Consider the following 14548-nt stretch of genomic DNA (forward strand, 5'->3'; position numbering starts at 1 on the left):
AACAGTTTGTTTTGTTCTTTTTTAAAAAAAACACAAATTTTGCCAACCCTGGTTTGGTGTGTATGCACACTGGGGCTATGTTTCCACAGATTCCAGGCTTCCTTTTTGTTTTTTAACTCCAGGAGAACTTCATTGTCAAACCAAACTGGATATTTTGTAGATTTCGGTTTCCTGGTCGGCACAAAGTCGTTAATCACGGCGTGAAGTACGTCCACCAACATCTCCACTGATTTGTTGACGTCATCATCCTGCACCAGACACCAAGGGTAGAAATGAAGAGCTCGTCGAATGTCCTCCCAGGGTGCATTCCGCCACAGGCGATAAGGCTGCTCTTGCGGTCGAGACTTTCTCTTCTCCACGGGGGGCAGGTACACAAGGACATCTAGCGAGTCGTGGTCCGATGGCAAAATGTTTTTTTCCCGGGGTTATTTCTGGATCAGGCAGTGTTGCCAGGACGTAGTCTAAGTTGCTATCACCGAGTGTCTTATGCATGTTGAATTGCTTCAGACCAATACCATTCAGGAATATGTCCATGAACCATTGGTCAGCCGGGCAGTTTGCAGTACCAGACGTGGGAGTGTTCCAATCGATTGAAAGGTTAAAGTCACCAAAAAGCATTACGTCACCACACATTAAGGCTGCCAAGACTGAATCCCTGCAGGCTTCCTCATAAATGTGATGGACCGGTTATCTGAGACGGCGAACATCACTTATTCCTTGTGATATAATTCTTGGTCTTTCTATATATGTGTGTGGAGGTGTGGGAGGTGAGTGAGCGAGTGAGTGTGGTGATAATTAGGATGAGTCTTCCTGAAAATGTTTATAGGGGCTATCCACCGGAAGGAAGTGCCTTCGCGCGGACGCCATACTTGTAGCACAACAACTTCCGGTTCGTAGGCTCATAACATGCCGCTAAAGGGAGCTGAGATTGTGTCATGTATGAAAGGAACGAATTGGTGTGTACAAGGAGGATGTAAACTACGATCAGGGCTAAATAATCTTTCACGGATCTTTCTTCATACATTTCCTCGAGATCTAGGCGCCACAATTATTGCATTCAAGCTGTCAGGCGTGAAAATTGGAAGCCCATTAGCAGGAGTAGACTCCGCAGTAATGACAACGGATGTGCAGGAAACCAAAAACTCGGGACCTGAAAAAAAATCGCATTCCGATCCAGACTTCGGGAAAAAAATGATAGAGTTTAAAGGTAGTTTATTCCCTACATATTTTTTTGTACTAAATGTCCGAAATTTATTGAATTTAGCAGTTTTTATTCCAGAAATGCAAAATAAATCTTACCCCAGGGTGAAATTGTGTGTATAATTAACATTTATTTTAGTATCAGGTAATGTTGAATATTTTTCGCTCCTATAATCTCCCAATTTAGTCGGGAAATAACATTATTTTTTCCGTTTTCAACGTCAGGACTTTATAAAAATACCCCGTCCTGTTTCCTTCCCAACCAAAAATTTTGCGACCCGCACCTCTTGCACTTCATTAAAGGTAGAAGACAAATCATTCAAATCTCGATTTTCTGTCTGTTTTAGTGATATGAGCAAAAATATTACTTTTCCTTTCAAAAGATGCTCGGTCATAGTCAGATAGGTTACACGTTACGTTCTTAAAGTACACACGAACTGTATTAAATATTTGTGTAACCAGATTTTGTGTGTGTGTGTGTGTGTAACCAGAGGAAATAAATTATTGTGCAACCAGAGGAAATATTTATTTGTGTAACCAGAAAATTAAGTGCGGGTACTACAGGCTATTCTAAATGATCTTCCCGATTTCAAAGTTTAATATCTCACGTTTATTTAGTCACAATGACATGCAAATTATTTTAAATGAAAGAAAAACTCAAAAAGTTTGTTTTTACAAACATTCGTGTTATGTTCCACGTCACAGGTGCTCAATATGAGTGCCTTTTGTAATTCGGCACACATCAATCCGATAGTCAAATTCTTGCCACACTCTTCCCAACATCTCAAAGTCAATGGACGCAACTGCTTCTTGGATGCGTACTCTAAGTTCAGGTAAGTTGTTAGGTAGGAGAGGCTCATACACTTGATTTTTAACATAACCCCACAAAAAAGTCGCACGTGGTTATATCTGGCGAACGGGGGGGGGGGGGGGGGCAAGGAAGCAGAACCTGATCCTCACGACTAGCTCGTCCTATCCATTGATTTGGTAACCATCTGTTGAGTTCCCTCCTGACATCCCTTTGCCAATGTGGGGGCAATGTTCAATTCTCTGCTTGCACTAACCGATGATTTTTTGGGGCTTCTGACGAAAGTCGCACGCACCTGATCAACTGTTTCATCACTAACTCCTGGCCGGCCTGTTGATTTCCTCTTGCAGATACACCCACTTTCTTTAAATTGTCTATACCACTTCCGAATTGAGTGACCGCTTGGTGGATCTAATTTTTCCAGTTTATTATTCATCTTCATCGTCATGTTTAACACAAATAGCAGAAAACTGACTTAAAATAGCAATGAGCGTTTTGTATTTCTGCGTTCAAACGGGAACGAAACCAGCAAGTGTGCATTAGCGCATCCCTCTGACTCGCCCTGACTGAAGAAAGAAGAAGAAAAAAGCTCCTTTTTCCGTTTTTATATGTCCGTATATCTCGCACTTTTTCACTTAGAACATAAATGTATTCATCCAAAGATCTACATGCTTTAAGCGTTCTCGCTCTGTAGGAAAAATTACTTTCTATTAAATATGTAGGCTACAAATATCGCCAATGCAACGACGGTCAGCAATGGATCTCATCCTGGAATAATGCCATATTACTTCCAGTTGCTCATCCAATTGATATGCAAAGGCCTCTACTTTGCCCTGATATCTCTTATTCTCCTCGTCGTCAAGTCCTTTTATATGATCCATTTCGTCCTATACAAAACGAGAAGAAAGGCCACAAGTACGCGCTTGAATTACCCGGCCGCCGTGAACCGGAAGTTGTTGTGCTACAGTTCAACAATCGATTGTGCCGTTCGATATGTTTTTGTTTACTCGTGAATAGCCCCTATAGGAAACTTGTTGAATTCACCAGCAAACAAAAGGCTTCCCTGAATATGAAGATGTGTACATAATATGCTCGGTAATACTTGGTGTCATGGCTGACCACAGCTCACAAGAATTACAAAGGCTTACATTCCAGCAATATAATAACTTATTCCTCTACTCTTCTACCACACAAAACAGAAATTTTCAAAATTTCAAAACAGAGTTGTATTGGTCCAAAATTTGTTTTTTTAAGCCCGATTTATGCTCATGTAAGCTAATCAATACAATACTGTACTTACTATTTGAATTTAGATCGGAACCACCATGCACCGGAGATCGAATTCGGAATCCATTGATCACAAAGAGGTATTGTTACCACCAGGCTACCAAAGACGCCCACGTTATTATACAGACTTATTATAGTTACAGTAGCGTTCCTTAGAAAATGCTAGACATGACATAATGATACCTCCCATAAGAAGATAGAATGGTCCCTGAAGATGGTACAGAGATAGTGGAGGTGATATAGCACTCGTTTCGGTTTTAGACCTGAAGATAGCATCTCGGTACCATTTTTCATTAAGCCCTGATGATACAAGTTGATTTATAAGGTAATCCATCTTTTGTATGCACGGGAAGTCCTTTCTAACAACAAACGCGTACTTGAAAAATCTTATGTGTTCCCTCACAATATGAAGAGAATTATACCTGGATGTACTAAATTCATAATCTATAGTTGGGCTGGTAGAACATGTTACTAGGTTCTTCTTCTTTGCTATCAGGTCAAAAATCGTTGATAGGTCAGAATTTTCAACTACTATAGTTCTTTTGTACATGTTCAGAAGATAGGGATTTTCTGGGTTGTAGAGAAACTCCTTTGATGTATGTGACACTGCAATTGATTTAAACAATGATTCGTCAACTTGCTTGATCGTATCCATTTGACTAGGTTCGTGTTGAACGGTGAATTTTTTGAAGAAAGCTGCCTGATACAAATTGCTCATGACTAATACAAATGTTAAAATTAAACAGAAAACAAATCTCAATAATTCTGCCTTTGGTTCCTTAACAGACTGTGAAGTAAACAATGTGTACACAACTAGTAAAGGATTGGGTGCATCTTGTTCTTGGCTATTTCGTTTATTTACTACTTGATGCAGCCAGTAGAAAAGACTGAAAACAAAAAATGTAGCAAATGTGGCGACCCAAGTAAGTTTCCTGAACGCTGTAAATATTGCAGTCCACACTGGAGGATGCCCTATTTCTGGAACCACGAAGGAAACATATGCGACCCCAAGTGCAGTGGTGAAATCAACAACTTCTGCTCTTTTAGTAGAGTGAAACATAGTATTAAGACTAGTGTCAACTCTTCCTCTTTGAATGTCGCCTATTACACCATCCCATGAACCATTTTCAAGTTGGTTTCCAAAGTTAATCCACCTGTACTGAATTTTATGAGAAGCACTGAAGTTCATATTTTCAGAAAGAGCTTCAAACGCCTTTCCACTTACCCCTAAATAAGTCATACCAGAATTATGCACGTAAGGTAACAGGTTAAAGTGAGAAGTTGCTACTGGATAACCATGAAAATTCGAACATTTGTTCTCAAACAAACCATCCCAATCATAAATAACGTTGTGATGAATCTTGCAGTGAAATGTTTTGCGATAAGGATTGTACATGATCAACCTAGTGGAACTGGACTTATCATCTTCCATGCTCACATAACAGCTACTTCCAACAGATACAATTTCTACATTAAGAAGTTTCATTTCCCATGCAACCAATGCCAATTGACGTTGTTCTTGGATCGATATACTAAATGTGCAAATCACAAGAAAATTCACTCGCCCATTCCAATGAGGCATTGTCTTCTCTTCGATCAGCATTTTCTTCAGTGATCCCTCACCGTTAATAAATAATATATACCCAGTACATTTGCTAATAGCATGTACTTCCATAGCATTATCGTTATCTTCGTGACCCATTTCTTCCGTTTCGCCCATCGTTCTTTGTAGAAGTGTTGTAACTGTATTATGAACTGCACGAAGAATTCTGCTCACAACATCATTATTTGTATTCGTATATAACACACACATCAGCTTAATGGAGCCGGATTGATTTGTCCATACATGGATCAATGAATGGACATGGATTGGCAGCACTTCACTATTCAATTGATTCTCATCAAATGCGAAGAGGCGTGCATCTGAAAACCAGTTTTGCATTGAAAGGTAGAGAAGAACTCTTCCACTGTACAACACAGACATGTTTTTTCATTACCTGTAACGATATGAACATACAACGAATTTGTTAAAATGGCCATACACTATCTTTTTGCAGTAAAAATGAATTTAGTAAAGAATATTTATTTGCAGTTTTTTCTTGCTCTAAACGTATTTCTTAGCCCGACATGTAATAGAGCAGATATACTGAAGAAGAAACACAATAAAGTAAAAAAAGTAAAGTGTTCCCCTGTGCATAGCACCACGCCATGAAGGCGTATAGGGGGTGTGGGGGTAACGCCCCACACTTTCTTGATCCGGTCGTGAGTGGGGGTGATGTGATCAGCATCATGCCCCTGACCGCCTTTACCCCCCAGGGTTTCCCCCAGGTACCCATGTTATTCGACGCTGGGTGGGCACTGGGGCCGCTTCCAATATGTCGACTTTCAAACAAAAAAAAAACGGTTACTCGTAGGTATATTGAATTACATGAAATACAATGCAACAAATAATTATGAATACGCTAATTCTGAATAATTGAAACATTAAATGCCTCAAGGAATAAACATTTGACCCATGCTGTACATAAAATGGGCTACACCTTACATCAACCAACAGTGGCGGCGATTGGGTTCCAAAACCTGGGTACAAGTGCGGAGGCAAAAGAGGAGAAAAGTAGGGGGCAACTGACCCCCCTAATCGCCGCCACTGTCAAGCAATAACACGATAACAGCAATATATTATTGAATTTTCTTGTCCATATAACAGAACCCATTCTTATATTTCATAAAGTTTATTCTCCGATGATCAAACTAAGAATAAAGTAAACATTTACATTTTTGTTATTTTATTCCGCTTTTGTACTGTAGCTATTTTTAAAATATTTTACCAATCTCTAAATAATTCAATATATTCTGCACATATATTATTTGACATAAAATCACATTTTTGACACTCAAAAGACTCATGTGTATTATGAACTATTTGACGTAGAAACTCGTACTGTGCACCATCGACAACTCGGACCTAGGATTCCTGGCATTCATTCTTCTCGAAATTTCTCTGATACGGATAAAAATGAGACCTGTAATGTCATAGATAATAGAATTATTATATATTTCATTCGCTTTCTAGAATTCATACCGTTCCTGTCAATTGAATTGAATTGTTGCTTTAAGTTCACTTTTTGGACAGATAGGTTAATCGGGACTGGACCTACTGTGGAATCCGAACCACAGTGCAATGTGCCTGCACCGTGTATCGAACCCGGGACGCCTTGATTACGACGTTTCCACTACTCCATCGGGGAGGCACACAGTTTCTGTAAAATATGCGTATTGAAACCGAGCGGGAAAGTGCAATCAACATAAAACTTTAGAAGATTATATTTCTTTTCATTTTACACGTTCAACTACGTTTGAATTGTTATTCTGTTGTTTTCCACCGCTTTTCTTCCACTTTTGGATAATCGCGACTATCAGGTTGAATGATGATGTATGAAATAGTTGACAGGAATTTACAAATATCACCATGGTCAGGGCGGAACTCGAATCCGAGAAGTTCGGATGCGCATCCGAAAGTCAAATAGCTTACGTATACTTAGCAATCTGGGGTAAATGTACGCACCAACGGCGCCCGGAAAGGGGGACCATGAGAGCACCCACGCACCCCCCAAATCGGGAAATACTTCTTATAAGTCAAATTTTGAAATTGTATAGTGAAAACATGGAAAGAACAGTGAAAAACAGCAAATTAAGTATCTGTGCAAATTGATGTTCACGTTCCCCTATTTTAAGCACTGCTGCTACCCTGAGAAGAAATCAATCGGACGGACTTGGCACACACACACACACACACACACACACACACACACACACACACAAAATTACGGATAGTCACACCAATTATGTCCGAAAGGCACAATGCAAAAGCTTAATTCAGAATGTTGCCTTTGAAAAATAGAAATGAGATATTACTTGCCGGATTCTTTCAGTCGCCTTCAGCTTCAGTTTGAGATTCAGACACAAATGGGTTTTTATCCAGTCAAAACCAAGTGTCTAATGCAATAATGTACTTCAGCAATGATGAATTCTAAGCAAGGGAACATGTATGTTGATAAGTATCTAATGCAAAGTATCGGCAAAATATTGTTAAAAGTGAAACGGTGTCATTTTCCTCTTGCGTGTCTTGTTTAAATGGAATTGGCACTAGGCTTCAAATGTAACGCCTCATTCAGGCATCGGCTGTAATAAAAGTGATACAATACTCTCTACTCAAGACCTAAGTGATGTACTAATGTAATATGTTATCAATTTGCATACTAAGGAAAGCTTTATGCACATTGAAAGAAGCATTTATCTATAACTCACTTAAGGTTTAAAGTGGAGATACATGTAACTGCAAATCTGGCTTGTATAACTGTTCCTCGTCACAACACTCTATTATTTATGTACGTTTGTTTGAATCGGACGATAACTTTCCCAGATAGCACAGTAAGCTTGAAACAAGCTTTTAACGCAAAGTGAACAAGCTTGCCATATAATGACAAGCGTTTGCTTTCATGATGCTTAAATCAAGCAAACTAGTCAAAATTACAGCAAGCTTAACGTGGCAAGTTTGCAGCAAGCTTGTCACAGAAAGCTGCATGCTTGAAAGAAGCGTACACGGTGACGACGCTAGAGGGGGGGGGGCAGGGTGTTGGGCGCCCCCTACTCGGAGACTTCGCCCCACAATCCGTTCCCCCAACTGACATTAATGAAATAATGAAAAGGTGGCTCAAGAAAGCCTACGCTACATGTCAGTTGTTGTGGATGCATCGCACTATCTTACTATTCAGGGACTTGCTTTTCGAAATGATGATGAGTCTGAGGCAAGCCTTAACAGAGGGAGTTTCTTGGAAATCTTGAAGTTAATTTCAAAATGAGAGATATTATTCGAAATGCAACTTATACTCACAATCCGATTCAAACCAAATTAATCGGCGAAATGTCCATACTTATTCTCAGCAAAATAAGCCAGGATGTGGAAGAGGCGAAAGTATTCGCATTAATGACGGATGAAACAAAATACATTGCGGGGAAGGAACAGGTGTCAGTTTTCTTATTTGTATGGCGGGCAGATAAAAGTACGATTTTTAGGATTTGCCGCTCTGCAATCATTAGATGCAGGTTCGCTCTCTGCATGTATCAAAATCAAAGAACTTGATTCCAAGAACTCCTTCCACCCCCCCCCCCAGTCACCTCTCCCTGTAAAGTTGTGATGCATTGTTGTAAGAGAGCATCGTTTGGTGGGTTAATTAATTCATCGCCCCTTGCCAAAAATACATATCTACAAAATATAAAAATACTAAATACACACACACACACACACACACCCCCGTTTGTGAGATGTAGATGCGAGGAAAATCAACTTTTCACAGGCGTTCCGAGGTACCTCTCCGATTGCAATCTGACATGTCTTAAATGATAGTTTTTGATGTGGTTTACTAGAAAAAATCCGACTTTGGCGTGTCAGGCTTATTTTAAACCCCAAAAATAGAAATTTAGAACCGAGGTATTTTACAAACCTAAAATCTGCATTCAGAGGAAAAATTTGAATTGTGTATAGAATGTGTATGGGGTTTGTTACACCTACTTTAAGAGGTAATTCTTGCGTGTATGGAATTTCGAGGTAAAATTTGAATTTTCAAATTGTTTATGGAACTTCGAGGAAAATTTCAAATTATTGTCGTTGTGTATGCACATCGAGGTATTCACCTGTGTATCGACTTCCGAGGAATTTCCATTTGTAGATATGGCAATACAAGAAACTGTGTATTAATGGCTCCAGAGGAGAGTAAGGGCGTTGAACCCCCCCCCCCTTCCCCACCCGTTTGACGACTTCTTTATGATAAGGTATTCATGTTTTCAGGATTCCAACACAGAAACCTAAAAACTGGAGAATCTGGAATTTCAAGCAATTTGAATAAAGTACAAATCTCGTGCAAATATCCTGGAAAATCTTCTAATTGATAAATGTAATACCATTTGAGCGCATCAGAGGCACTAGAATATGATTCTTCCTACGACTAATAAGTAATATTCATTACAATTAATAAGCATTAATAATTTCAACTGCAATAACTTACTTTACACAAGCTACTTTGAGGACATAGACTTTAGTTTCTCATTACACATTATTTAACATCGTGTACATTTGTAAAATTCTGTTTGTCAAAAACTGAAATCATATAGTTTTTCTATATGATTTGTTTGACATTTTATTTTTTGAACTGTAATACAGTTAGAACAGATGTTTTATTTAAATAAATTTTTCTACCTTTGTCTTTAATTAAATGCAAATATATGTCGCTTTATAATTTGTTTCTTGAGTCGTATGAGAAAGTAATAATTAGGGATGATCCGATGTAAGTTTATGCTACTATCAGTAAACCATAAAATTTACTGATTTTGATAAACAAATAAATTTACTGATGTTGATAACCAATATTATAGTGATCCAATGTAAAATTGCAAACTTTCCTTGAAGAACATGAGCAGTTCATACACCTCTTAGTTATTGTGTATAACCAGGTGACCCCAATGGGTTTTGTCTTTGAAAAGGAAACAGGTATTTAGAATTTTTTCCAAAGGTACGGCACATGAAAATATTAACAAATATTTTAATTTTTCACTAAATTACTGGTCATTGATAAATATGTATGACTGATAAAATTACCTGTAATTTTCGTGATAAACGGATATGCCTATATTGGGCCTCCCCTATGGCGCAGTGGTCCCGTTTTCGATTCCCGGTGGAGGCACATAGTGGTTCGGATTCCACTTTAAACTGTAGGTCTAGTCTCGATTAGCCTTACTGTGCATAAAGTGGACTTAAAACACCAAGTCAAGCAATCAAACTGGTATACCTATATCAGCTAATACTGATAGGATACTAATTAATCTGCAACACTCTTAATGTTAGTAACGTAAGATGAGGTGAGGGTATTATGGTTGTAAGGCAAAATGTAAAGGGCTTTATAACATGAATTTACAATATTAATGAACAATGTATCAGGCATTCTGAAAAAAAAAACGTTTCTGAAAACTAGGGGAAATATCACGGAAAATGGACTTGAAATTTATGTGGGAACCTTCATACACTCCTATAACTTCATACCGAGGTACTTTTTTTGTGTTTGACAATACGAGGAATGTTCGTCATATTTGTGTATGTTCAAGCTATTTCTAATATGGCCGTGAATGCATATTGAGGTATTCATGTGTGTAGAACTTCCGAGGAGAATTTATACACTCGCATAACTTCATACAGAGGTCCTTTTTGTGTTTGACAATACGAGGAATGTTTGTCATATCTGTGTATGTTCAAGCTATTACTAATATGGGCGTGAATGCATATTGAGGTATTCATGTGTGTAGAACTTCCGAGGAAAATTCATACACTCGCATAACTTCATACAGAGGTACTTTTTGTGTTTAACAATACGAGGAATGTTTGTCATATCTGTGTATGTTCAAGCTATTACTAATATGGGAGTGAATGCATATTGAGGTATTCAAGTGTGTAGAACTTCCGAGGAAAATTCATACACTCGCATAACTTCATATCGAGGTACTATTTGTGTTTGACAATACGAGGAATGCTTGTCATATCTGTGTATGTTCAAGCTATTACTAATATGGGCGTGAATGCATATTAAGGTATTAGTGTGTGTAGACTTCTGAGGAAAATTTATACACTCGTATAACTTCATATCGAGGTACTATTTGTGTTTGACAATGCGAGGAATATTTATTAGTTTAAGCGATTACTAATGTGTGCGTGAATTCATGGTGAAGGTGAACTAGTTTGATGGGAATGCTACAACAAAACTGAAATTGTCTCATTATGTGGTGAAAAGACTTAACTACTGATGTGGGATACTATAACAATTGGAGAAAATATGTTTGGTTCGGTATATTTTGCTTCACATTTGTCACTTTTGGCAAATTAGAAAGATGAAGATGAATAACAATATGATGAAATTGATGACCAGATGTTCATAAAGGGTATCCATGCCGTGATTCCAACCCGGAATCCCTGGCGTAGTAGCACGCTGATTATTTGATCATGTAGAATCTATAGGTCTAAGAAGCAAAGACAAACTTCCAAATTTCATTACCCCCATGTGAACTGGGGATTACATTGTATACATGGGAAGAAGTGCATAATTTTCTGCACAAATACAAGTTGTCGTTTTTCTAGGTTTCCCGTAAATATAAATGTAGTCACTGGCGTACACAAGGTTTTTTTCGGTAGGGGCTGGAATTTTGCAGGTATATACCACATAGCTGATTTCTAGTGGGCGCGGCATTCGCAATATATTTTGTATTTTTAGAAGTTTCCATTCTCAAAACTGGCAATCGGGAACCATTTTAATGGATGTGTGCATTTACCACATTGTTTTTACAGAGTTCTCTACTACTTTCATTTAAAAATGTTGATTTTCTAAAAATTTTGGAAGGATCTGTAGCCCCATCAGCCTCCCTCTGTGTACGCCAGTGTATGCAGTATCTCATTTAGTATAAACATCCTGCGAACTGTTTTATTAAGTGTGATACACATAGTTTATTGGAATGTACACGGATACTATTAATAATATTTTGTAAATTCTGCAGCACAATTAAAGCAAATATGCACATTTATCTATTCTTTCTTCTGACCGTCCGTCCTTACTGAAACAATATTTAACCAACAACAGCGCTTTTTCAACATTTGGCAGCCCGATATTGGTTCTTCTACCTGTGAAGAAGATGGTGAGTCACACGCCTCCTGTTTCTCCGAAGGCAACGTCACTCTGATGGACAGACCAAGTTTTACCAACATAATTTCGAGAGATGTTGGAATTAGGCAGTTTTCATGCGCCATTTTCTTTGAACGGTACTGCATCTCATTTTGTTTAGGAGATAATGTTTTTAAAATTCAATTCATTATTAATAAAATGGTATGGTTTATTGAACTGTATACACAAGGAAAGTTTCTAAAAGTAACTTCTTGAGATAATTATACTTATAATGTTTATGCTGTGAGCTCTGTCTATTAGTTATTTTGTGTTTTACATTTAGTTTTGAGTCAGGAGATAAAGTTATTGAAATTATGGCGAAACTTGAGGATGATGCACGCAGTTTTCTTGTTCTCCGTATAAAGCAAACTAAATCGTTTTTTAACTCTGCTCTTTTCAGCAATAAACTTTTCAATCATAAATATTTTAATAATCAAAATGAGAACCAAATGTTGTTATAAGTGAGGAAAACAATTGTCAATGTCACAATCACATTATAAGTTTTTGCTTAATTTTAATAATAACTAAGGTGCAAAATTTGGAGGGGAGGCAGGGAGGAATTTCCCCATTAACATTTTTTTCTCTATGCACCTCCCCCCACCCTCCACCAATCTGCAGTGATTTTACACCCTGATAATAACGCATGAAAATTTGTTACACCTTAAATTTATTATCGTGTGCTTGTATATTATTCTGGATCATAGCTTTATCATTATTCATTAGATATGTACAAGTCGGTGGTGAAGCGTGGTCTTGATAGGAAGGCAAGCAAGGCAGCGCTTAGATTATCGCTTCCAAAAATGTGTCAGGCACGTATCTAGAAATATTTTTTTCGGGGGAGGGGGTATCCGAACCAAGTGTCTCATAAGTAGTAGTAATAATATAAATATTTAAATTAGTATGTTTATGTAATTTATAAGTCTCATATTTATAATAATATGTAAATTAATTAATAATTAATATTGTACTTTTATTATTACATGAATGTGTAAAAAAAGGTAGAAAAATAATAGAGATATAACAGCTCCTATTCATCGCAAATTTTGTAACTATATAAACAACAGCTCTGGCAAGTGATGTCAAGAAGGTAAAAAAAAATATATATTTATTGAATAACAAAACCAATTGTCACAGATTTCCTAGAAAAGGATGGACATTTAAATAATAAGAATGCATGTCCTCCTCTCTCAACAACCATGTTTCCATTTATTCAAAATTTTTGTTAAGTTATTGATATAATAAAATACTTGTACTATTAAAAATATTCATTTTAGTTTTGGTAAATTCACAACACACATACAAAAAGATAACACTCACTTCAACCGTGCGTTATTTATTAACTACAAATGGAGGATCATTCCGAAAAGGTCTGAAACTAACAGAAAGTGATACTAACCTCGTTGCATTGCTTGTATTACTATATCTTCACCAGTGGGGTCACCGACACTGCGACGCTCAAGTCCTTGCTAACCAACTAACTCTCTAGCCTTCTTGAACCCGAAGGTTCATGACTGCAGTAACATACGCCTTCCATCTGTCCCTATTCTGAGCCAGATCTATATACTCTTTTCCATCCCTGCCAGTTTCCTTTTCTCAACATTATCCCTCTATCTTCGTATGTATCTTCCTACTGGTCTCTTACCATCAGGTATCCCAACAAGAATCCTGTAAACTCTTCTTTCCTCTCCCATTCGTGCCACATGGCCTGCCGACCTAAGTCTTCTTGATTTATTAATTCTAATAATATCTGGACATGAATACAAATTTTGTAAGCTTCTCCACTCACCTGTCTCTTCATCCTTTTTTGGCCCAAATATTTTCAATTTATGTTCCTCTTTCAATGTAAGGGACCAAGTTTCGCATACATATATTAGTACAGGCAGTGTTACTGTTTTGTATATTTTAACTTTTAGTTTCTTAGATATTAAACGAGAAGACAAAAGTTTATGAAGAGAAAGGTAACATGCATTTCGTGAATTAAGCCTGCTTTTTATTTTATCTTTAATATAATTTTCATTTGTTAGGATTACTTGGATTTGGAAACAGGTTCAAACGAGTTGTTAGCCTATCAATAATTAGATTTTGATTATTACCTAACATTTGGTTTCAGCCTGTAAGCATATATTTAGTTTTTTCTTTGCTAATTTCCAAACCTAATTCCTTAACTGCTTTGAAAAATATTTGAGCATTATTCTTATTTGTATTTACATCATCCCCCAGTAAGTCTACATCATCTGCATATGCTAACAGCTGAGCCACGTCCTTGCTAATTATGGATATAAATAAATTAAATATAGCAATTTTGGCGGGAAAAAAATATTTTCTTTTTGACAGTTGTTAGAAGAGCAGTACATTTAAAGTACACTGATTGAGGGTCAGACCGTCCTTTACATAAACTAAACTAAACTAGGCATGTTCGGACAGGTCTACAAAAATTCAGGTCAGCATACTCAAAACACCAGGCCAGCATACTCAGGAATATAGCCTTGCTCTT

The sequence above is a fragment of the Lepisma saccharinum genome, chromosome 26 (assembly GCF_977018435.1).
Source record: "Lepisma saccharinum chromosome 26, izLepSacc3.1, whole genome shotgun sequence".
Taxonomy (NCBI): Eukaryota; Metazoa; Arthropoda; class Insecta; order Zygentoma; family Lepismatidae; genus Lepisma; species Lepisma saccharinum.